We start from the raw sequence: 25546 nt of genomic DNA on the forward strand, positions 1-25546 counted from the left end.
AACATGCCACAATTTGTTTATCTAGTCTCCTATTAACAGAAATCTGGAATATTTTGCTTTGCTATTATAAATGAAGCTACTACTAATATTCTTATGCAAGTATGTTTGTGGACTATTATCTTCATTTCTCTGATGTAAATACCTAAGAGTAAGAATGCTGGGTCACAGAGTACCTATGACAATCATGTTGAACTCATAAGGTTGTTGTGGAAATTAAATGGGATGATGCATAGAAAGCACTTAGCATGGCGTCTAGAACAGAGAAATCACTGCAATAATATGCTATCAGCACCAGCTTTTCCTGACATTGATAATGTATAATAATAACACAGAATTGTTTTATTATATTTTCGTATTTTAGAGTATTTTAAGGTTACTCTTCTTCATAATCACTCTCCCCCCCTCTATTTCATAGTTGAAGAAATTACACACAGACACAATTTAATTTGCTCACTTATAGACAGAATGTAAACATCAAAGTAGCAGTACTTCATTTTAACAGATAAATTATGTGGTCTTTCTTTGAAAAGACAGCAGAATTAGGAATTCCCATCGTGGCTCAGTGGTTAACAAATCCGACTAGGAACCATGAGGTTGTGGGTTCGATCCCTGGCCTCGATCAGCTGGATCCTGGTTAAGGATCCAGCATTGCCATGAGCTGTGGTGTAGGTCACAGATGCGGCTTGGATCCAGCGTTGCTGTAGCTGTGGCATAGACCGGTGGCTGTACTTCCGATTAGACCCCTAGCCTGGGAACCTCTATATGCCACAGTTGCGGCCCCAGAAAAAACAAAAAGAAAAAGAAAAAAGAAAGAAAGAAAGAAAAAAGAAAAGACAGCAGAATTGCTCTCAGTAAAGTCTTTGGCCTCTAAAAAGTATCTTCTGTTACCTGCAAGCATGGACAGTATCAGTACACAGAATTTCAGCATAGGGAGTAACAAGAAGTGGTAGAGCTCTGGAATCAGGCTGTCCTGGTCATCTGAAAGTGTATTATTTTGACAACTTAGTGTAATCTTTCTGAGCCTCACTTGCTCCATCTACAAGATGGGTATACCAATATCTACATCGTAGGATTATTCTGAGGATTAGAAATTGTGAATGCAGGAGTTCCTGTTGTGGCTCAGTGGTTAACGAATCCGACTAGGAACAATGAGTTTGTGGGTTTGATCCCTGGCCTCGCTCAGTGGGTTAAGGATCCAGCATTGCTGTGAGCTGTGGTGTAGGTCACAGACGTGGCTCGGAACCTGCACTGCTGTGGCTATGGCGTAGGCCGGCAGCTACAGCTCTGATTCAACCCCTAGCCTGGGAACCTCCATATGCCAAGGGAGTGGCCCCAGAAAAGGCAAAAAGTCAAAAAAAAAAAAAAAAAAAAGAAAGAAAAAGAAATTATTAATGCAGAGACTGGCACATGTTCGGACCAATCAACATCCACTATCAATATGCATAAGGGACAAATAAGAATAAGTGAAAGTCATTACATATGCAGCAAATAATACGTCACAAAAATTAACTCAATCCAGGAATGAAAAACTGAACATAATAGAAAGGGATATGGTAATTTATTTTTATCCTTTTTCTGATTCTTTTACAAAGTAACTCACTTTCATTTCACCCTTAACCATTTTCTCAAATGAAAAACAAAAGCTATGTAGCAATATTCATTCATTCAAAAGACACTAAACGAAGCCTTCCTTTATAACAAGGCTTTGCTCAGTGCAGGGTACACCTGGATGACGGGCAGAATCCCTGGCTTTAAACTGCCCTCAGTCTACTGGATTAATCAGATACACGAATAAATAACTACAAACGAGTTGCCTTTTACTTGAGGTAGAAAGCATTTGGAGCAACTCTGATACCATTTCTAAGAAAAGCTGACAAAGCAAGAGGCCCTGTGACACTGATGTTGATGTGCCAGCTATTCTTAGTCAAATAATTTGAGCATGCTGGGATAAGTGATATAATAAAGGCCTACATAATGAATTTGAGAGAGAGCAGAGAAAATGGGGGAAGAGCTGTGCAAGAACAAGACTGAGAAGCAAAAGTAAGAAGAGAAGAGAAGAAAAGGAGAGGGAAAATAATATGAGTAGACAAAGGAAAAGGGAAGGAAAAAAGGATGTGAGAGCCCATAGAAAGGAAAGGCTGCCTGGAGACATTATAGACAAAGGGACATTTGAGCTTGACTTTGAAGACTGAGAAAGAGTTGGAGAGCGTGAAGATATTCCAGCCAGAGAAAACAAGGTATTTAAAGGTGTATATTCGGCATGTGAAAATGTTGATGTAGCTGGAACGCTGTGTGATTTTCTTAGGCCATGGACAAAGGTGGTGAATATCGTCAGAAAGAAAGAACTAGAATCAGATTATAAAAAGCCTTAAATGTCAAGGTTAGAGTCTGATCCTTTTCCTGTGGGCAATGAAAAGCCACAGAACAATTCTGAGTAGCAGGTTATATTATTAAACTCGTGTTTTAATAAAATATAATCTGATGGCTGGAAGCTCCCTGGTGGTCTAGTGGTTAGGACTCAGTGCTTTCATCCCTGTGGCCCAGGTTCAATCCCTGGCCTGGGAACTGAGATCCCACATCAAGTCACTGCCAGACTGCAGCCAAAAAACAAACAAACAAAACAACAAAAAAACTGATTGCAGAATGGAAATATGGTGTAACGTGCCCCTCAGATCCCACTTCAAGGATGAAGAATTTGTAATGAAGCTGAGAATGCTGTCAGCTAACCCCCCACCTTGGGGACTGCCCCAGTTGAGGAAATGTCCCCTCATACAAGGTCATGTGTATCACCTGAGGTGGCTAGCATCCAATAACTAATTGATGTGGGATATAAAGGTCCAGTCCTATCACCCTAACTTGAAACAGCTCTAAAAGGTATTATCTCATCCTTATGACACCCTCCAGGGTCTGCTGAGGCTTTCACTGAGATTACACCCTGGCCTGAGTTCTCCCTCCACCCAATTCTGCCCTCCATCCTCCCATCTCCCCCAACCCCTGTCTCCCTTCCCTTCCCTTTCCCAAATGTTGGTCCCAGGGATACTCTCTAAGTGTACACTAATCTAAGTTTCAGCTTGCTTCTCAGGAAACTTAACCTCAGACAACGAAGTAGGTTGAAAAAGAAAGAGGGAAGAGGTAGGAAGAGAGCTATACTAGTGGCCTATACTGTGCTTGCCAGGACCACATCTACTGGATTCCCCATGACAATCCTCCATCCAGTCTATGTATTTCATCACTCCTGGGCTGGTCTCCTGGCTCCTGGAGTCACCAACATGCTCCAGAGATCAAACTGAATTTTCACCATTTTTGGAAAACAGAAAGGAGAATCTTCTGTAGACAATTAAAACACAAAGAGAAGAAAGTAGCATTCCCATTGGGCAGCACAGAATGGTGGAAAGGATGGATCCACCATACCAGAAAGGGAGGAAGTGAAACAGACCAACAGGACAGCTGCTTGTAAAACCTGTCTTTTCTCTTAAAGAGATGTCATTCAAGAGATAGCTCTTTTACATATTTAAACAGACACTTTCCAAACCTTTTTAACCTGTGAGAGCAGAAATAAAATTTTTAACATCAGAATGAAACTCTGTGCGGTTGCTTTTTTTTTCCCTGCCTTTTTTTTTTTTTTTTTTTTTTTTTTTTTCAGGGCCACACCTGCAGCATATGGAGGTTCCCAGGCTAGGGACTAGTTTGAAGCTGTAGCTGCTGGCTACACCACAGCTTACAGCAACACCAGATCCTAAAGCCACTGAGCAAGGCCAGGGATTAAACCTGCATCCTCATGGATACTAGTAGAGCTCATTACTGCTGAGCCGCAATGGGAACTTCCACTGTGCAGTTTTGTACCTTGCTTTCTTTTTTTTTTTTTTTTTTAACCCTGTATCATTTCATTCCTACTTCCTATGTCAGGAAGAGAAAAAAAACTTTTGATTCAAGAGGGGTCCCAGGGTCAGTTTTCACATGTGGGTTTTTATTCACAGTATAAAGCAATTGCTGATATAAAGAAAGCAGGGTCACAGTAAGCTGGCAACCAATAAGATGTCCTTCCTTCAAATGAAAGGGTATCAGCCACACACTTACCTCTCTCCCCATACATCTACTGCCTACCCCTGATAGAAGTGTTCAGTTTAATTGTTTAACTAAGTATGGTAAATATAAGTAATAGTCATAAAATATATAACATATAAAGAATTACTCTAATGAATACCTCTATTCTCACTTGTCTTGTTAAAAAAAGAATATTATCATTACTTTGAAATCCCTTATGGGTGCCCCATCCATGCCCCCAATATTCCTTCTCCATAAAAATTAGTATTCACCTTCTCAAATTTTGTGTTTTTCATTTCCTTGCTCAATTTTATAGTTGTATACATATGTCTGCTTTATACCATAAACGCAGGCACAGTTACCTATTTTTACCTTTATATAACTGAAATCATACTGTCTGTATTCTTCCATGCCTTTTATTTTTCACCCAACATTATGACCCTGAGATTAACTCATGCATATTTTAATTGAAAGTAGTTTTATTTCATCAACTCTGAATCATAAACACCACTGGTATCTGATGTTAATAAAAGCCCTAGGTAGTCAGAGAAAAGAGATATTTGCAAATCAGCGTCAGGGTTTCCATAAGGTAATGGTCCTGTGGGAAAACACTGTTCTTTTCCATTCCTCTCACCACTCCACTTCCTGCAGGGATACTGCGTCCCGCTACCAATGTCACCATGGAAAAACGCGTCCAACGAAACACCCCTCTCAGGGAGCCAGGCAGTGCAACACCCACTGCATCTGAACTGCAGATGGAGACGGGGCAGACACTCGACCACGCCTTTCACAGATAAGACACATGAAAAAGAACAGTCTTGGGGAAACTACTATCCACTGATGTTCTAGATTTATCATTTCATTTGGCATTTTGTTTCTGAGCCAGCTTTTCCAAGTCTAAAAGGCAACCCCACATGGAAAAAAGGTCATATCAAGAGCCATTTCCCTCTCATTTCAGCCAGATAAAACAAGTCTTGTTCTGTGAGCCTTCCACATTTAGCATTTCCACTGTGACCGCTGCTGGGGACTTTGCCTCTCTGAAGAAGACCAGATTAGACCAATAGCCAGGCCACAGAGAACGCTGGATCCCAAATGTCAAAGATTTCTACCCAAGAGACTCGGATCTTTTCCTCACATTATTCTGTCTGCTGAGGCCCAATTAATAAACCATTGACTTGTCTTTTCCAGAGAATCTATTCCCTGGTCCCAGGGAGGAAATCTGGTTCTATATGATGCATTCTTTCCTCACATGAGATGTGCCTGGGGACTCTGCACCTTATCTCTAAAGTCTTCCCCAACCATCCCACAACCCCGGCACAGCTGACTTGCCGCTTCTCTCTATCCCTCACTTACTCCATATGGATTTCTCTCATACCACCCACAACCTATTAGTATCTTTATTTAGAAAGTTTTCTTCTCTATCACGTCCTAGGCTCCTTTAGGGCAGGAGAATGTCTGGTCCATGTCTATATCCTCAACTTAGCTCAAGGCCTGACAAAGAAGAGGTACTCGCGGACCCTATGACAGCTGTCCTGAATTCCCTCCTACTCCTGGACCACACCAACAGGTGACCTAGAAGGCTACTGTGGGTGCCAGACAACAACTTGGAATCAGAGGGTGAGTTCTAAAAGGCCAATAAGGGTATCTTTCTCTGGAAAAGAAGCTAAAGAATGTGAAGCAAACTCTAGGCCAAGTCCTCGAAATAAAATAAGAGATAAACTGGGGATACCAAGTATTCACATAGAATGTGATATGTTAGGATGGGATAATTACTAGAGACAGAGTCAAATGTCAACTGGATACTACAGTAAATTATAGCAGATCAAGAACAGTCTAGAAGGGCTTAGAACCAGGAGCTGGCCAAACTTAAACATGGTTAAGTTAAATAGGTTGTAACTCAAGCTTGAACAGCCTTGAATGCCAGGCTATAGAGTTTGGATACTATCTGGGGCAATGGCAAAATTGCCCCATGGCACCTGAGGCCAACTGTTTTCCTGCAAATGGAGCCTGGTGTGAAAAAAAGACTGCTTGAGAAGATGAATGCCACTTCTCAGATTAATAGGATTTTAACTAGAATTCTGTCTCTGACTCCATAAAGGGAAAGGCACCTATGTGACTCAGAGTCTTGGTACAGGGTTAAACTCCATAAACTTAACCTAAAATGGCAAGTTTCAAATGGAGGAAGAGAGATGGAATCAGGCCATGACAGCTTTCTCACTTATTCTCCAGATCTCAGCTACGCCCTCTGTAAAATGAGGATATGAAGTTTTCCTCACAGAGTTCATAATCTATGAAGCTATAAATCATGCTCTTTTAAGAAACAATTAGAGTTCCCTGGTGGCCTAGCAGTTAAGGATTTGGCATTGTCACTACTGAGGCTTGGGTTCGTTTCCTGGCCAGGGAACTTCCATGGGTGTAACCCCCCCTCCCCGACACCAAAAAAAAAAAAAAAAACCTAGTAAAAACTCTGCAATTCTACCATTAACTGTTTGCTAAGAATTTTGTGACATAGTGAAAGCATCCGTATTCCTAGCCTGTCAAATCAGGACACTAAGTAGTGCAGGAGACTGCAGCGCTTGACACAATGTTTCCAGGGATCTGGAGCTGAGAGAGCTTTGCCTGAACAATTTCTGAAAAACCCAGATACCATGTAGAGATTATTCCAAACTGAAGCCATTCTGGCCAGATTCACCTGGTTCCCACATTCTTCAATCTAAAACAAGATAATCAAATTCTGCTAAAAATTTCCTAGACCAAAAGTGCTTACCATAAACTTTAGTTTAGATACTAAAGGCCAACTGATTGATTTCAAAAGGAAAGAAGGAAGGTAGGAAGGAAGGAAGGGAAGGGGAGGGGAGGGGAGAGGAGGGAAGATGCAAGTAAAGCATTTCAGACCAGTAAGAGCCCTTAGAGGTCATCTAGTCCAAGACCCTAATATTACAAGTGAAGAAATTAAAGCCCAAAGTGGGAACTAGAATTAGCCAATGTCACAAATACGAAGAGAGGAAGAACTGAGAAACAAAATCATGTCTCCAACCTCAGATAGCTGTCTTAAAAACTGACTCAAGTATGGTTTTAGTTTTTAAATGGCACTATAATGAAAGTATGATAAAATGGGAGATAAATTCAATTCAAATATTAAGGGGGAAACACAAACAACTAAGGAAATAAACTCTCCAAATAGCTGATATAATCACAGAATGCCAAGGCCCTAGTTAATTGCCTATGATTTATGAAAATGTGAAATGAGGTTGATCAAGCCTGGCAACAGCCCAAGCTGGACAACTGATGTTGAATACATGGGAAGTGAAGTGAATAGGTTCGCTAAACAGAAAGGAGATAAAGGAAGAACTGGATGTGATTTTAGATGTGCCCTGAATGGGGGACTCGAAATGGGAATGCAGTAGGTGGGGTAAGTGGAGCCCCCTGGTCCTACTGCTTCCTCTCTGAACCTTGAGTAGCAGACAATCCGTACGAATGCTCCAAACACATGAATTCCTTTCATAAGCCTCAGTTTCCACAGCCCCCAAAAGGGGGTTATAAGAACAATTTCTCAGAACATAACAGGAACAGCATCAAAATCTCCTGGTAAACCATTGCTTAAGGGCATTGTTACTCAAATGTTGATGGGACCAAGGAGGTTTGTTCGAGATTCTATAATTTGTGTACCTGCTTTTTGTAATAAATGACAAAAAACATTCCACAAAGGAATTAGCAGAAAATTCTCTTCAGAAGGGAGTGAAGGGAGGTATTTAATAACCTAGCAAAACAACCATACATCTTGCTGCCTGCTAGACCAAAAGCCAAACCATAAATCGAAATGGCAAACGCAAAAAAAAAAAAAAAAAAAAAAAAAGAAGAAAGAAAGAAAGGAAAGGAAAGAAAGAAATGCATAGTTTTTAGAATAAAGGAATTCCAATGTGCCATCTCCTGTGCAATTATCTAAGCAGTTCCTTGTTTAGGATGGTTTTTGGACGTTATCAGTCACCAAATGCAGCTGCTAACCACTGCTTCATTTCACACTGTTCCCAAAGACTTCACCTTGAAAACAACATCAACCTAGAAAACAGGAGAGCTGAGGTCTCCTTTTATTTTACTGAGTGACCTCAAGCACACCCCATCCCCTCTCTAGGTTTCAGATTTCTCATCTATAAAATGAAGGTTTGATCCAGAGATATCATCTATTTAATGCTGAGTCTCACATTCTAGCTATTGGCTTCCTAACACACCTGTGTGTAAAAACATCATGTAATGAGAGAGGATGAGCTGTCCAAGCATGACACCAAATGGTGAATGCCTTGGCTGCTTCTTTTTGGAGTAGGTGGAATAAAAAGACAGGACAGGGTCCCAGTCTAGGGTCATTTCCTTTTTGTCGACTGCCTCCCTTCTTTATTTGCCTTTCTGTACCACTTCCCACCCCTACACTCACCACTTCAGAATGACAGTGCCCTCTCTGCTGATAATCTACTGCCCTTCTGGATACCAGGATATGGAGAGCTACACATTTACATACGGCACTTGAAATACAATACTGACTGAAACTAAAACACAGCTATGACCTCCATACAGGAGAATATCCAGCAACCATTTCTAACCTCTGACAATCAATCATGGGCAGATCATGAGCACTGCCAAGAGGAAAAAACTAGGACCAATTAGTGCAGGAGGATAGTTTTAACATAATATACCCAGTCCATTTCACACTATTCCTAAACAGTACTAGTCAAATAAAACTCTTTGTCTCTAAAATACTTTCTAAAAATCAATGAATATATATGTAATTATCGGACAGTATCCTATGTGTATTTTTTCACATGCTCTAGGTGCTGTTTTATGCTTCAGCCAACAAAGGCTATCAAGCAGGTTGTATCAAAGGGAAGTCTACCCTTAACCAGGACTTGAGTGTGCTCTGCAACATGTGTGATTTATCTACCATGGCCTCTTTTTATGCCTCTGTGTGTGTGTGTCCATGTGCACACAGTGGGACAGCAATTTTGACCCACTGTGGAACGCAAAAGCTATATAAGAATAATTCTAGATTTTCTAGATTTATTTCTCCTGTTGGTTGTTAAATTGCAATGAAATTACAAATTTGCCCACATCTTAAGACTCCTTCAAGGAGTTCCCATGGTGGTGCAGGAGTAACAAACCCGACTAATATCCATGAGGACATAGGTTTGATCCCTGCCCTTCCTCAGTGGGTTATCAATCTGGCACTGCTGTGAGCTGTGGTATAGGTTGCAGACACAGATCTAGCACTGCCGTGGCTGTGGTGTAGACCAGCAGCCACAGCTCCAATTCAGCCCCAGCCTAGGAATTTCCATGTGCCACAGGTGCGGTCCTAAAAAGTCAAATTAAAAAAAAAGAGAGAGAGAGAGGAAGAAAGAAAGAAAGAAAGAAAGAAAGAAAGAAAGAAAGAAAGAAAGAAAGAAAGAAAGAAAGAAAGAAAGAAAGGAAGGAAGGAAGGAAGGAAGGAAGGAAGGAAGGAAGGAAGGAAGGAAGAAAGAAAGAAAGGAAGGAAGAAAGAAAGAAAGGAAGGAAGGAAGAAAGAAAGAAGGAGGGAAGGAAGGAAGGTAAGGAAGGAAGGAAGGAAGGAAGGAAGGAAGGAAGGAGAGAGAAAAGGAAAGGAAAGGAAAGGAAAGGAAAGGAAAGGAAAGAAAAGAAAAGAAAAGAAAAGAAAAAAGACTCCTTCAAGAAAATAGACAAGGAAAACAAACGTGATGATTAACAGATAACCAGGATGGCTTCAGCTGGATTGGCCCTATACATGGCTTGCCTAGACTACATGCTCATTAATGAAGTTCCTGCCCTCCTCTCCATGCTTAACCACCTGGATCAGCCAAGATCACTAATTTTGCCCCAGAGAAGTGATCTGCTTGGACCTACTCCTATAAGCTAGAAGTTGGCCAGGGTGAGTTAGACAGAAAATACAGAGCAGTCCACTGTGCAAACTACTTTCTTGTCAGATATTCAGAACCTACACTAAAGCCCTAACAGATGGTCCAGCTACATAGACTCCTTCTGTTTCCTAGCATTCATTCAAGAACTTGCCCCCTGACTTCCTAATAAGCAGGACATCTTGTGAATTCTCAGAGATGCTCTCAGAGGTTCTCTGTTCAACCTGCCACCTTCTAGGAGCCCTTACCTATCAGGGGCTCAGTACCCTTTAATACATAGTTAAGTCTGTATTTGTAACTCAGTTTTTTTTTAACCATTTTTCATTGTCACTTACATGGACATAATCATTGATAAGAGCAATAAACTATTCGGTTGGAAAGAAGATGACAAGCCAATAATTATAGATAGTAGGAAGACTTCTGACATTGTGTGACCTTGTTGACATCATAAATAATCCTTCAGCCTGGGAGGACTGAGCAACCATAGTCTGATAGAGGAAGCCACAATGGGAAGTATGTGGTTGGTGATATTAGAGAATATGAAGAGACAGAAGAATCTTGGAAACACATTGTGATAGGGATGCATTGTGTACAGAGACCCTATATCATGTAGATTCAGTTAAGGGTCCAATTTCTAGAACGCATATCCTAGTGAGAACTGCAGTGGGTGAGTCAATGGCAGTAGGCCATTTCCCAACACTGGAGGTTTTCAAAGATGAGCTGGGTGTGAAAGGATGTATGTATAAGGATGTTCATTTAACATAATTTATAATAGCAAAAAATAGGAATAAACCAAAATCCAACAATAGAGGATGTTACAAAAAGTATAGTAAACCCATACAATGGAACATTATAAAAATCATTAAGTATATGTATTTATATACTTAATATATTGCTAAGTAAACATTGAGGTATAGTGCAATAGCATTCACAGAAAGATTCTGGACAGCTAGACACCTAATTCTAACTATACTTATCCCTGAGTGGTGAAATTATAGTTGATACTGTTGTTTCTATTTGGTTTATAGGTGAATATATAATTTGTATAATATTTCAAAGCTGAAGTAGATAAGCATTGATTAGTGATGGCATTTAAACATTCCCCCAACACTGAAATTATGAAATAAATTACTTGAAACTAAATAGTACTGTGGACCCTCCTCCCATCTAACCAACCATACAGGCACACACATACTTACACACACAGCTAATCTGGAGGCTCTTTTTCATTCCCTGCATATTATGTCACCAGCAATGGCCAGAAAGCCCATCCCTGGCATGGGGCTACAATTATAAGTCACATAGTAGTGGTGAGAATTTTGATGGCCACAGCACTACTGCAGCAACACATTCAAAGTGACAACATGGTTGAAATAACAGCAGCACTCTGCAAATAATAAACAGGATGGAGCGCTGCTTGGCTCAGGTGAACTCCACAGTTTGTTTTCTTTTCATTATATTTCTCCTTTCACAAAACAAGAACTTGCCTTTGGATCTCGCAGGTTTGGATACTAATATTTTGACAGTTGTTCAGTGACACTGCAGAGGATGAAAGGGCATTTGTTAGCTTTCCATCTAAACCCAACGGCCGCTCCAGGCAACATAAACACTATTATTTTGAGTTGATGAATGAGATTTATAGACGTGTATGTAGACGGCAACTTGAACACTGGCAAAGAGTAGAGAATTATAATGAAGATAATAATGCAAGTGGTCCATTTTGTCCACAAAAAAAGCCAAGAACCATATTTTTCAATGAATTCATGAAAATATAAATACATTTTTAAATATCTCAAATATCAGATCAAGATTAAGAGCAACAGCAAATGCTAAGCCTCCTACCTCTCAGAAGTATTGAGGATTTAGCTCTAAGAAGATAATGGACCTGAAAATCCTTTGTACCTTCTGTGAGGAGTTCTTATTTTATGAGTAATGGTAAGAAAACAATGTTTACTTATACTCTGATTTCTTAAGAACACTGACTTTCACTAAATATCTGTTCTTGCCTACTGTGTTAAGGTATAAAAAACCATATTAGGAATAGCATTGTGTTTCTTTGCTGGAAAAAAAACTGAACCCAAAATCTAGAACCCTACAAAATATGTAAAACATAAGGAAAAACATATTCATTCAAATAGCCATGCCAGTCCTTACTTTAATATATAAAAATATTGTACTGAAAGGAAGTTATAATTTAAAATGTTACTTGTCCCAAGTCACTTATGAAACGAATACTAAGATTTTAAGTCACTAAAAAACTTTTTAGAAAAGCAATGTTTTAGGAGCCTATAGACAGGTACTCCATATGTTTCACCGTTGACCTGAAAAGGGGATATCAGAGCCACATTTTATTGTTGAGAATTCTGATGCTAAGAGAATCTTAGGCAGAAACTTTCAGGGCCATAATTCTAATCCACATTATTTGATTCCAAATCTCATGGCCTTTCTACTTTAAATGAGTTGCCTCTTTTCCCGTCCCATTACATAGCACCATGACATAGCATACACAGGTTTACTACTTGAAAACCTCTAGTTCTACAGAGAAATAGCTTATAGACAATGGCTTATGCTAGGCAGATCACCCTATGCCCTACATGTGATCTCCTGGTTGCCTAACTCATGACTGCAATGAAGTCACAGTTATCCCAATTGCCCATCACCACATGACTGAGCTATGCAGAAAGGTGTTTCCTCCCAAACACTGAGCATTTGGATCATTATTTACAATGGAAATAATGTTAGGGGCTGGCCCAAGATAAAACAGTGGTCATATAATTTTAAAAACACATTCTATTAACAGGAAGAGTACAGGTTAGTGATGCATAGGGCTTGATTTGTTACTGTCATTCTTATATATAGCCTCCATTTGAGTTGAACAGGAATTAAAATAATGAACCAACACCCACACCTCGATACTTCATTAGAATTAAGAGGAAAGTATCTCCCCTAAAGCCAACTGATAGAAAACTTTTGAGAAATATTTTAAGGCAATAGAGAAGGCCCAAATTTTATAATCTCACCACTCTGGTTTTTTATATTTACTGAGTTTTAAGATCTGGGGATATTTTTCAATCTTTCTGATCCTTAATTTCTTCATGTGTTAATGTTTTTCTATAACTCTGACAGCTAGGTGAGCCAGGACTCAAAATAAAATTCCATTCAAGGGAAGTCTGTTGCATATTACCATGCATGCACATTTCAGAAGACAAGTGAGCCTGCATGTGTAGAGGGTACAGAGCAGGGAACCTGATTCTTCCCTGAGGGATACCAGAGACCAGGTAATGATGGAGGGTACATGAGAGAGGCTATTTGAGGAAAAGAAATGTTGATGGAAAACTAGCTGCCCACACGAGGAATTCCAAGCCAAAACTAATGCAAGACTCAAAACCCAGAGGAAGTTCATGAGGCCATCTGAGAATCTGAGGAAATGGATTTCCAAAGAGAATTTGTTCCCCAATTTGTGAAAAACTAAAATCCTGAAAGCTCCCAAAGCACATTTCAATCAAATGTGTTCTTTATCTGACATTCATTTAGCATTTATGCTGGGCAGACACTGAGGGACCTTGCCCACAGTAGAATTTAGAATCCAGAAGGAAAACAGATATATACTATCAAGATGAAAACTACGTACAATGAAAAGGTAAAAAGCATGAATGAGAACTAAGGAGAAAAGCTGCCAGCCTTAAGTCCCTAGAGTTAAGTGAGTTATAAGGTATATTTTATCTAATGGGGGTAATGTCTTCCTTGATCCCCTTCGGTGCCTCCAAATCATTTCTCCTCCCTACTCTCTAATTCCTACTCCAAAACAAAAATAAAAAACAAAAAACTCAGCTCCATTGAAGGATTTATCATTAGACTCACCTCACTATTGGACTCCTCCTTCACTAAAGAGTTTAGAACTTGGTGACTCTTTTTCTCTCACCACTTCTCTTAACATCTTGATAAGAATCTTGGTGACTCTTACTCATCCATGTAGATTTACTCACCCATTGCCTAGCCTCTCCCTGTTATCTTTAGTTACACCTTGGACTTTATACACCAATACCATGCCAGTGTGGAATTTCTCTTCTTAGCCCATTCTTGGATGTCTACCTCCTATCTTACCAGCTTACATACTCTACAATGACCACATCAACAGTTCTTGGACTCAATTAAGAGCTCCAATCAACTGGGTTCACAAATTTGTTACATTCCATCATTTCTATCATATTCTCACTTTCTTCGACCCCAGGAGAGTGTCCATGATATACTTCACAATCACTCCCTTGCCCCTTCTACTCTCTTGCCCTAGCCATCAAGCTACCCTGGAAAAATGTCATCCAAATCTGATCTGCCTGGTCTTTTCGCACAAACCCTCCACATTTGCGACAAGGCTTCGAAAAAACTGGAGGCCTAGACGGATTCTCTCTGGGTGTGGCAATTGCTTCGAGCCAATGAATTAACTGGCTTTTGCACAAATGTTGTTACATGTAGGTAAAAGAAATTAAAGCATAGTTGATTTACAGAGATTAAGGAAAGGAGATTAAAGGGAAGTAGGAAGGAGTGCAATTTGAAGTGACATCTGAAAAATACGTCTCTGGCTTTAAAACAAATAAAGTAGGGAGTTCCCATCGTGGCCGGGTGGTTAACCAATCTGACTAGGAACCATGAGGTTGTGGGTTCGGTCCCTGGCCTTGCTCAGTAGATTAAGGATCTGGTGTTGCCGAGAGCTGTGGTGTAGGCTGCAGACACGGATAGGATCACACGTTGCTGTGGCTATGGCGTAGGCCAGTGGCTACAGCTCTGATTAGACCCCTAGCCTGGGAACCTCCATACGCTGCAGGAGCGGACCTAGAAAAGGCAAAAAGACAAAAATAAATAAATAAATAAATAAATAAATAATAAAATGAATAAAGTAATTGGAATGGCTAAAGCACTGCCAGGCAGAGTGAGATCTATTAAACAATTTAAAAAAAGCTTTCTCATTTTTATTTAACAAATTGCCTGAATGGCATGTAAATGAAATATAATAAATTTCTTAACAGAATTATTCTCAATCAAACATTACTAACTAACACCTTAAATCCTCAAGATTCAGTTAACAAATTTCTTTGTAGAAAATAGGAAGTAAAACTTTAAAAGGAAAAGGGTATGGTACTACTATGATCATAAATGTTCATCATAGAAAATTTGAAAAATTATAGACAAGAAATGTGTAGAACAAAGTGAGTACCCAATAATTATTTTCTTACATTATTAAACAATGTTTGTAGATACCATAATGACTACATCCTATTGATACTACCTAAGATTGAATCACTACCCTATATTGGGGCAATTACATTGCTTCCTTTAAAAATAACAATTATAATAAGACACTGATGAACGAAATCAAAGATGACACAAATAGATGGAAAGATATACCATGCTCGTGGACTGGAAGAGTCAATATTATCAAAATGACTATACTACCTAAGGCAATCTACAGATTCAATGCAATCCCTATCAAATTACCAAGGACATTTTTCACAGAACTCAAACAAAATATTTTAAAGTTTGTTGGGCAGCACAAAAGACCCAGAAGACCCAAAGACATCCTGAAAAAGAAAAATGGAACTGGAGGAATCAGGCTCCCGGACTTCAGACTATACTACAAAGAAACAATCATCAAAACAATATGGTACTGGCACAAAGAGAGATCAGTGGAACAGGTGAGAAAGCCCAGAATTAAACCCACGCACCTACAGCCAATGAATCTATGACAAAAGAGGAAAGAATATACAGTGGAGAAAAGAAAGCCTGTTCAATAAGTCGTGCTGGGAAAACTGGACAGCCACATGGAAAAGAATAAAATTAGAACACTTCTAACACCATACACAAAAATAAATTCAAAATGGATTAGAGACCTAGATATAAGACCAGATAGTATAAAACTCTTAGAGGAAAACATAGGCCAAACACTTTCTGACATAAAGGACAGCAACATCTTCTCAGATCCACCTCTTAGAGTAATGACATTAAAAACAAAAATAAACAAATGGGACCTAACTAAACTTCAAAGTTTCCGCACAGCAAATGAAACCCTAAACAAAACAAAAAGACAACACACAGAATGGGAGATGATCTTTGCAAATGAATCGATTAACAAGGGATTTATCTCCAAAATTTATAAACACCTTCTGCAGCTCAATACCAAAAAAATCAAACAACCCCATCAAAAAATGGGCAGAAGTTCTAAACAGACAGTTCTCCAAAGAATACATATGGATGGTCAAAAAACACATGAAAAGATGTTCAACATCACTCATTATTAGAGAAATGCAAATCAAAACTACTATGAGGTACCACCTTACACCAGCCAGAATGGCCATCATCCAAAAGTCTACAAACAAGAAGTGCTGGAGAGGGTGTGGAGAAAAAGGAACCCAAGTACACTGTTGGTGGGATTGTAAAGTGGTGAAACCACTGTGGAGAACAGGATGGAGATTCCTCAGAAAACTAAAAATAGAGCTACCATTTGACCCAGCAATTCCACTCCTGGGCATCTATCCAGAGAAAACCATGACTTGAAAAGACACATGTACTCCGATGTTCATTGCAGCACTATTTACAATAGCCAAGACATGGAAACAACCTAAATGTCCACTGACAGAGGAGTGGATCAAGAAGAGGTGATACATACACACAATGGAATATTACTCAGCCATTAAAAGGAACGAAATACCAGCATTTTTAGCAACACGATGGACCTAGAAATTATCATGCTGAGTGAAGTCAGTCAGATAATGAGACATCAACATCAAATGCTTTCACTGACATGTAAAATCTGAAAAAAGGATACAATGAACTTCTTTGCAGAACAGATACTGACTCACAGACTTTGAAAAACTTATGGTCTCCGGAAGAGACAATTCAGGAGGTTGGGGGAGGCACTGGGTTGTGGGATGGAAATCCTATAAAATTGGATTGTGATGATCACTGTACAACTATAAATGTAATAAACTCATTGAGTAATTAAAAAATAAAAATTAAAAATAAAAAGAGCAATTAAAAAAAATTGCCAAGAGTAACTTTTAAGAAACATGAATTTACACAATTCTGATTGTTGGTTTTTGTTAGAACATATTGGAAAAAGTGGAATAAAAGAGTCAAAGAACACAATCAGTTTTAAGGCTTCTTATTGGTAAAGCCAACTTGCCTTCCAGAAAGTTTGTACATTCTGGAAATGTGTTAGTGGTTTTTACTCTCCATAGTGGTAGAGTTCCTAAGAAGGCAGATAAACACACAAAGTAGCTTTTTGTTTTTATTTAATGATTTTTTTTCCATTATAGCTGGTTTACAGTATTCTAAAGTAAAGAGATTTAAGTTCATACTCACCCAATATTGGGCCCTTGGGATAATGGTACAGCTCACTTCCCCTCAATAGAGTAACTTTACATAAGGATCATTGGGTTCCGAAAGATGCACAGTGGTGCCTGAGATATGCCAACAAAAGAAGCCTTCGACAAAAAAAAAAAATCAGCAAAGCTCCTGGACTGCTGCAGACCTCAGATGCCCATCTATACAATGATCTCCCCACCAGTGGTTCCAGACTCAGAGGGTATCCAAATCCCCTAGGGCCATGTCAAAGTTTCAAAGTTCATAACACACACACACACATACACACACACACACACACACACACACACACTTACATTCCTGGATCTACTCTCTAAAGATTCTAATTCAGTAAGTCTTGGACTAGGGCTAGGAATTTGTATTTTTATTACTGTCCTTAGGCAACTCTGGTATAGATGAGCCTCTTGAAAGAGCTCATTTTTGAAAAATTATTAAGCTCTTAATTTTCATGAATCTCTCATGAGAGAATTCTCACTGCTTTTAAAATCTAATGAGAAGAGGTTCTAAAATTGTTTTTAAGAAAGAGAGTGTTAAAATTTTCAAGTTTTTAATGGTTATTTTATCTTCAAACATACTCCAGTATCAGTTTCTTTCAAAGTTTCTCGAATGTATTTATACCCTTATTTTCATAAGCATGTGGTTTCATAATCAAAATATTTACTTGCTGGCCTTTTCTTCTTTTAAATATATGTTAAAATATATCTTAATATACAGGGAATTTGTTTAGACTTGCTTATCTATGTTCCCACAGTACTTCCTTCCTACCTCCAACCTCTGGCCCAAGATAGCAACAGTTAGCTTAAAGCTAACTGCACCACCAGATATGAATACTTCACATTGAGCTGGACTCCCACTAGTTCTTTTTCCATTAGAAATAATAACAGCATCAATTAAGACATTCATTGAGTACATACCAGGTATAAAACAATGTATGGTAATTTCTGTAGATCACCTTGGCTCCTAGAGATCAGTCAATGCTACTTGTAGCTCACTGGATTTCATTAGATTAATTCTACCAATATGAATAAAACATACTTTTTTTAAAAGTTAAGTAAAACATCACACATACTGTTAAGGTAAATTTTCAGACTCTAATAAATACAAAATGAAAGGATGAAGAAACTAATGTGTTATAACTACTATTTGAGAAGTTAGGTACACATAGGCAATAAGAGATTTCTGCATTAGATGCAAAACTGGCCATTGTCCCACAAGGCCATAACCCTTGATCTTTGGGGCTATCTTTTCCACCAAATAGGAAGTGTTTGCCTCTCTACCAAACAAAAATCTAGAAATCATCCTGGTGTTCCTACACAGCTATAGTATAGCTCAGTTAATAGAAAGACTATTGAACTTCATTGACAGTGTAATGACAGAAGATATAGTATCCTCATTTGCCTATTTCCAAGTTTGGGACAGTTTTCATGACAACCTGAAGTTAGTGAAAATATTATAGCTGATGAACTAGTGCCATCAATCAGTGAATGAGATATCCTTTTTTAGAAATGTACCACATCTCTCTGAGACCAAGCACTCAAAAACCTGAAGAAGAAAAAAAAATGAAGGAAGGGAGAGAGGGAGAGAAGGAACGAAGGATAAAGGGAGGGAGGGAGGGAGGGAGGAAGAAAAGAAAAAATGAAGGGAGGGAGCAACAGAGAAAGGAAGGAAGGAAGGGAGGGAGGGAGGGAGGGAAAAAAAGAAGAAAATAGGATTTCAAAATTTATCCTTCATATTTCATGCCAAGAATTTGGATTCACCCAAAGAATGTTAATTTGTAGAGATTTTATCCAACAGTGCTTATAGTTCTCTCAAAATCAAAGTAATCTGAATTGCATACTAACTATATCTAAATAAATATATGTTTGAAAGACTAGAGGAATGCTAAAGTTACTTATGGCTTGTTCATATAACAGTTTTGATGTACAGTGATGGCTAACATTCTGTGGTTAAATTAGATATGCTACATGTTCACACTAAATGCTACTTTATTTTGGTTTTGATATATACATTGCTATTTGGATTTTTTGTTCCCTTAAGGAAGAAGGGCATGACAACTTTTTAGAAAAAAGGGGGGGAGTTATATCGATTTTAAAGTTTACACTCCATTTAGGGATAATACAAAATATTTGCCCTATTCTTCGTATTATATAATACATCCTTGTAGCCTGTCATACACTCAATAGATTGTGCCTCCCACTCCCCCAGCCCTATACCCCTTCCTCATCTCCCCACTGATAATCACTAGTTTGTTCTCTATACCCATAAGTCTACTTCTTTTTTGTTATATTCACTAGTTTGTTTTATTTTTTAGATTCTGCATATTAGTGACATCATACAATAGCTGCCTTTCTCTGTCTGACATTTCACTACACCCTCAAACTCCATGTTGCCACAAACCGCAAATTTTTTTTATGTTTTATGGCTAAGTAGTATTCCATTCTTCTTTATTAGTTCATCTATTGATGAACATTTAGGCTTCCATATCTTCACTATTGTTAATAATGCTGCTAAGAATACTGAGGTGTATGTATCTTTCAAATTAGAGATTTCATCTTTTTGGATATATGCCCAGCAATGGGATTGCTAGATCATATTGTAAATCCATTTTTAGTGTTTAAGGAAAGTCCATGCTGTTTTTCACAGGGGCTATACCAATTTACATTTCCATCAACAGTGTCTGAGAATTCCCTTTTCTCCATATTTTTGCCAACTTTTGTTGTTTTTGTTCTTTTTGATGATAGCCATACTGACAGGTGTAAGGTGATATCTCATTGCAGTTTTGATTTGCATTTCCCTGATGATTAGCAGTGGTGACTATCTTTTCACCTGCCTGTTGGCCATCTGCATTTCCTCTTTGGAAGTATGTCTGTTCAGATCCTCTGCCCATTTTTAAACTGGGTTTTTTTAAATTGAGTTGTATGAGCTGTTTATATATGTTGAATATTAATCCCTCATCAGTTATATCATTTGCCAATATCTTCTCCCATTGAGTAGGTTGTTTTTACATTTTGTTGATGGCATCCTTTGCTGGGCAAAATTATTTAAGTTTAATTAGGTCCCATTTTTAATTTTTACTATTATTTCCTTTATTTATTTTAGGAAACAGATCCAAAAAAATATTGTTGTTCTTTTTGTCAAAGAGTATTCTGCCTATGTTTTCCTCTAGGAAATTTTATCCAGTTTTACATTTAGGTCTTTAATCCATTTTGGGTTTATGTATGATGTTAGAGAATATTCTAATTTCATTCTTTTACATGTAGTTGTCTGTTTTTCACAGTACCACTTAATGAAGAAACTGTATTTTCTCCATTGTATATACTTGCCTCCTTCACAATAGATTAACTGATCATAAATGTATGGGTTTACTTCTGGGATCTCTATCCTGTGTCACTGATTATATGTCTGTTTTTATGCCAGTACCACACTGTTTTGATGACTGTAGCTTTGCAGTATAGTCCAAAGCCAGGGAGCCTGATTCCTCCAGATCTGATCTTCTTTAAAGTGTTTTGGCTTGCAGGGTCTTTTTATTTCCACGCAAATTTTGAAATTGTTGGCTCTAGTTCTGTGAAAAGTACCTTTGATATTTTGACAAGGATTGCATTAAATCTGTGGATAGCCTTGAGTAGTATAATCAGTTTAACAACATTGAATCTTCCAATCCAAGAGCATGGTATATCTTTCCATCTGTTTGTGTCATCTTCGATTTCTTTCATTGGCTCCTTACAGCTCACCAACTACAGGTCTTTTGCCTCCTTAGGTAGGTTTATTACTAAATCTTTATCCTTTTTGATGTAATGGTAAATGGGATTGTTTCCTTAATTTCTCTTTCTCATACTTTGTTGTTAGTGTACAGAAATGCCAGATATTTCTGCATATTAATTTTATATTCCACAACTTTACTGAATTCATTGATGAGCTCTAGTGATAGCATCTTTAGGCTTTTGTATGCATAGTATCATGTCATCTGCAAACAGCAACAGTTTTATTTCTTCTTTTCCAGTTTAAATTCCTTTTACTTCTTTTTCTTTTCTAACTGTCATGGCTTGGACTTCCAAAACTATATTGAGTAAAAGTGGCAAGAGTGGACATCCTTGTCTTGTTCCTGATCTTAGAGGAAATGCTTTCAGCTTTTCACTGCTGAGTATGATGTTAGCTGTGGGTTTGTCATATATGGCCTTTATTATGTTGAGATAGGTTCCTTCTATGCCCACTTTCTGGAGTTTTTATCAGAAATGGGTATTGAAACCTGACCCCCTTGCTGTACAGTGGGAAAATAAAAAAAAAAAAAGAAATGGGTATTGAATTTTGTAAAAAGGTCTTTTTTTAATTTTTTTGTATTAAAGTTGATTTAGTGTTTCTTCAATTTCTGTCATACAGCAGAGTGACCCAATCACATAGAGTTCTCCATGCTGTACCAGAGGGCCCCACTGCCCATCCATTCCAAATATAAGAGTTTTCATCCAAAAACCCACAAAGGACTATCCATTCCACTCCCTCTTCCCCCTCACCCCCCACCCCCAGAACCACAAGTCTGCTCTCCTTGGCTATGATCTGTTTTTTTGTTAGGTTTTGGGGTTTTGTTGTTTTTTTTTTTTTTTTTTTTTTGGTAGCTAGGATCATCTGTTCCATATTTTAGATTCCACAAATAAGTTATATCATACAGTGTTTGTCTTTCTTTCTGGCTTATTTCACTTAGCATGAGAGTCTCTAGGTTCCATCCATGTTGCTGCAAATGGCATTATGTCGTTCTTTTTTATGGCTGAGTAGAAATCTGTTGTGTGTAAAACCACATCTTAATCCATTCGTCTGTTGATGGACATTTAGGTTGTTTCCATGTCTTGGCTATTGTGAACTGTGCTGCAATGAACATACAGATACATGTATCTTTTTCAAGGAAAGTTTTCTCCCAATATATGCCCAGCAGTGGGATTGCTGGGTCATATGGTAGTTCTATATTTAGTTTTCTGAGGCACCTCCACACTGTTGTACCAATTTACATTCCCACCAGTAGTGTAGGAGAGTCCCCTTTTCTCCACACTCTTTCCAGAATTTGTTGATGACTTGTTAATGATGGCCGTTCTGACCGCTGTGAGATGGTACCTCATTGTAGTTTTGTTTTCCGGTTTTTTGGTTTTTGTTTTTTGGTTTTTTTTTGTCTTTTGTCTTTTTTTTTAGGGCCACACCCACAGCATATGGAGTTTCCCAGGCTAGGGGCCTAATCAAAGCTATAGCTGCCAGCCTATGCAACAGCCACAGCAAAGCCAGATCCAAGCCACATCTGTGAGCTACACCACAGCTCATGGCAACACCATAACCTTAAACCACTGAGCGAGGCCAGGGATTGAACCCACAAATTCATGTTTCCTATTTGGATTCATTTTCGCTGAGCCACGATGGGAACTCCCCTCATTGTAGCTTTGATTTGCATTTCTCTAACAATTAGTGGTGTTGAGCCTTTTCTCAAGTGCCTATTGGCCATCTGGATGTCTTCTTTGGAGAATTGTCTATTTAGGTCTTCTGCCCATTTTTCAACTGAGTTGTTTGTTTTTTTGTTGTTGGGTTGTATGAGTTGTTTGTTGAGTTGTATTAGTTGTTTGCATATTTTGGATATAAGGCCCTGTCTGTTGCATTGTTTGCAAAGATTTTCTCGCATTCTATGGGTTGTCTTTTTAATTTTTAATGGTTTCTTTTACTGTGCAAGATCTTTTGAGTTTAATTAGTTCCTATTGGCTTATTTATATCCTTATTGTCATTATCCTAGGAGGTGGCTAAAACAAGATGTTGCTGAGATTTATGTCAAAGAGCATTCTGCCAATATTTTTCTCTAGGAGTTTTATAATATCTGGGCTTATACATATGTCTTTAATCCACATGAGTTTAATTTTGTGTATGGTGTTAGATAGTGTTCTATTTTTATTCTTTTACATGTAGCTCTCCAGTTTTTCCAGAACCATTTATTGAAGAGAATATCCTTCTGCTGTGTGTTCTTGCCTCCTTAGTTATCAATTAGCTGACCATAGGTGCTTGTGTCAAAAGCTCTTTATGCATATATTGAGACGATCATATAGTTTTTATACTTCAGTTTGTTAATGTGGTATGTATCATACCGATTGATTCGTGAATATTGAAAAATCTTTGCATCCCTGGGATAAATACCTCTTGATTATGATATATGATCTTTTTAATGTATTGCTGGAGTTGGTTTGCTGGTATTTTGTTGAGGATTTTTGTATCTATGTTCATTGGTGATATTGGCCTGTAAATTTCTCCTTTTTTGATATTTTTGTCTGGCTTTTGGTATCAGGGTGATGGTAGTCTCATAGAATGACTTTTGGAAGTTTTCCTTCCTCTGCAATTTTTGGAATAGTTTCAGGACACGTGTTAACTTTTCTCTAAATGCTTGGTAGACTTTACCTGTGAAGCCATCTGGTCTTGGACTTATAATTGTTTTTATTACTGATTCAATTTCAGAACTGATAATTGGTCTGTTCATACCTTTTATTTCTTCCTGTTTCAGTCTTGGGAGAGTATACCTTTCTAAGAATTTGTCCATTTCCTCTAGATTGTCCACTTTATTGATGTACAGTTGTTTGTGAAGGTCTTTTATGATCCTTTACATTTCTGTAGTGTCATTTGTAACTTCTCCTTTTCCATTTCTGATTTGATTGGTTTGGGCCCTCTCCCTTTTTGTCCTGAGTCAGGCTAAAGGCTTATTAATTTTACCTATGTTTTCAAAGGGCCAGCTTTTAATGTCATTGATCCTTTCAATTTTTTTTAGTCTCTATTTATTTCTGCTCTGATCTTTATGCTATTTTCCTTTGCCTCACTTTGAATTTTGTTTGTTCTTCTCTCTCTGGTTGCTTTAGGTGTAAGGTTAGGTTGTTTATGAGATTTTTCTTGTTTTCTCAGGTAAATTTGTATTGCTCTAAACCTCTCTTACAACTGCTTTTACTGAATCCTACAGGTTTTGGATTATCATGATTTCATTTCATTTACCTCTAGATATCTTATGATTTCCTGCTTGATTTCTTTAGTGGTCCATTGGTTATTTAGGAGTATATTGTTTAGGCTTCATGTGTTTGGGTATTCTGCAAATATTAACAGGCATAAAAGGAGAAATTGATTGTAACACAATAATAGTAGGGGACTTTTAACATCTTGCTGACATGAATGAATATATTATCTGGACAGAAAATCAATAAAGAAACTCAGGCCTTAAATAATACATCAAACCAAATGGACTGAATTGATATATAGAGATCATTTCACCTAAAAGCAGCAGGATACACATTCTTTTGAAGCACACATGGAACGTTCTTCAGGGCAGATCACATGTTAGGCCACAGTAAGTTTAAGAAAATTTAAATCCTACCAAGCATCTTTTCCAACCACAATTATTATAAGAGTAGAAACTGACCATAAAGAAAAAAATTTTATAAGTGTTTCATATACAAATGTCCAGTGCTTCATATTCAAAAAAGTATTCAATAAATATAGGAAAGTCTGGGAGATATTAAAAATCCTTCTAACCTGAGAGTGATCTCTTTATATTAAAGTTGAACATATCACTTATATGTGGAATCTGAAATATGGCACAAATGATCCTAGTTACAAAACAGAAACAGATCACAGACAGAGAGAGTAGACTTGTGTTTGCCAGCGGGGGAAGGGGGAGGAAGTGGGATGGATGGAGAGTTTGGGGCTGGTAGATCCAAACTATTATTACATTTGGAATGGATAAACAATGGGGCCATACTATATAGCACAGGGAACTATGTCCAGTCTCTTGAGGTAGAACATGATGGAAGATGATATGATAAAAAGAAAAAAAATATATATATATATACAGAGAGAGAGAGTTGGATCACTATACTGTACAGTAGAAATGGACACAACTGTAAATCAGCTACACTCTAATTTAAAAAAAAATTGTTGAACAGGGAAAGAAATAACATTTTTTTCCCTGTTATTTTAAGCAAGAACTATTAAGAATTTTTTAGATTGTCCTAGAACTTAGATCATTATTTTTTCTTTGCACTTTTAAGCTTTAAATTCATATGGATGGAAGAAAATGCCAAAAGAAAACATTTTTTAGGGATGACCGAAGCTGTGACAAGCTGGAACATTTGGGAGGAGTCAGAAAGGCATTTGGATGAATATCCCTTATAAAAATCTACCTTCCAATCTCATATGCGAAAGCAAAGTCCTTGGGATATTCTCTGTAATCT

At 38.0% G+C, this 25546-nt stretch overlaps 1 protein-coding gene and 1 non-coding gene across 11 annotated transcripts in view; one reads left to right on the forward strand and one right to left on the reverse strand.

The window, feature by feature from the left end:
* The window catches only part of LOC146407135 (uncharacterized), a 975296-nt gene that overhangs the window by 620462 nt on the left and 329288 nt on the right, over positions 1–25546 (reverse strand). Inside the window, exon 2 of one of the 10 annotated variants that reach the window (XR_014825609.1) lies at positions 24315–24406. The exons of the other annotated variants lie outside the window; for them this stretch is intronic. The gene's annotated coding sequence lies outside the window, so the exon portion shown is untranslated. The remainder of the gene's footprint in view (positions 1–24314; positions 24407–25546) is intronic. 10 annotated transcript variants of the gene reach the window in all.
* On the forward strand, positions 2494–2565 carry TRNAE-UUC (transfer RNA glutamic acid (anticodon UUC)). Its single transcript has one exon. It is a non-coding gene; the product is annotated as a tRNA-Glu (tRNA).

This window comes from Sus scrofa, chromosome 1, assembly GCF_054392235.1.
Source record: "Sus scrofa isolate SSC_HxYL_T2T_F1_AM1 chromosome 1, Sscrofa_HxYL_maternal_Yorkshire_Landrace_v2.0, whole genome shotgun sequence".
Lineage (NCBI taxonomy): Eukaryota > Metazoa > Chordata > Mammalia > Artiodactyla > Suidae > Sus > Sus scrofa.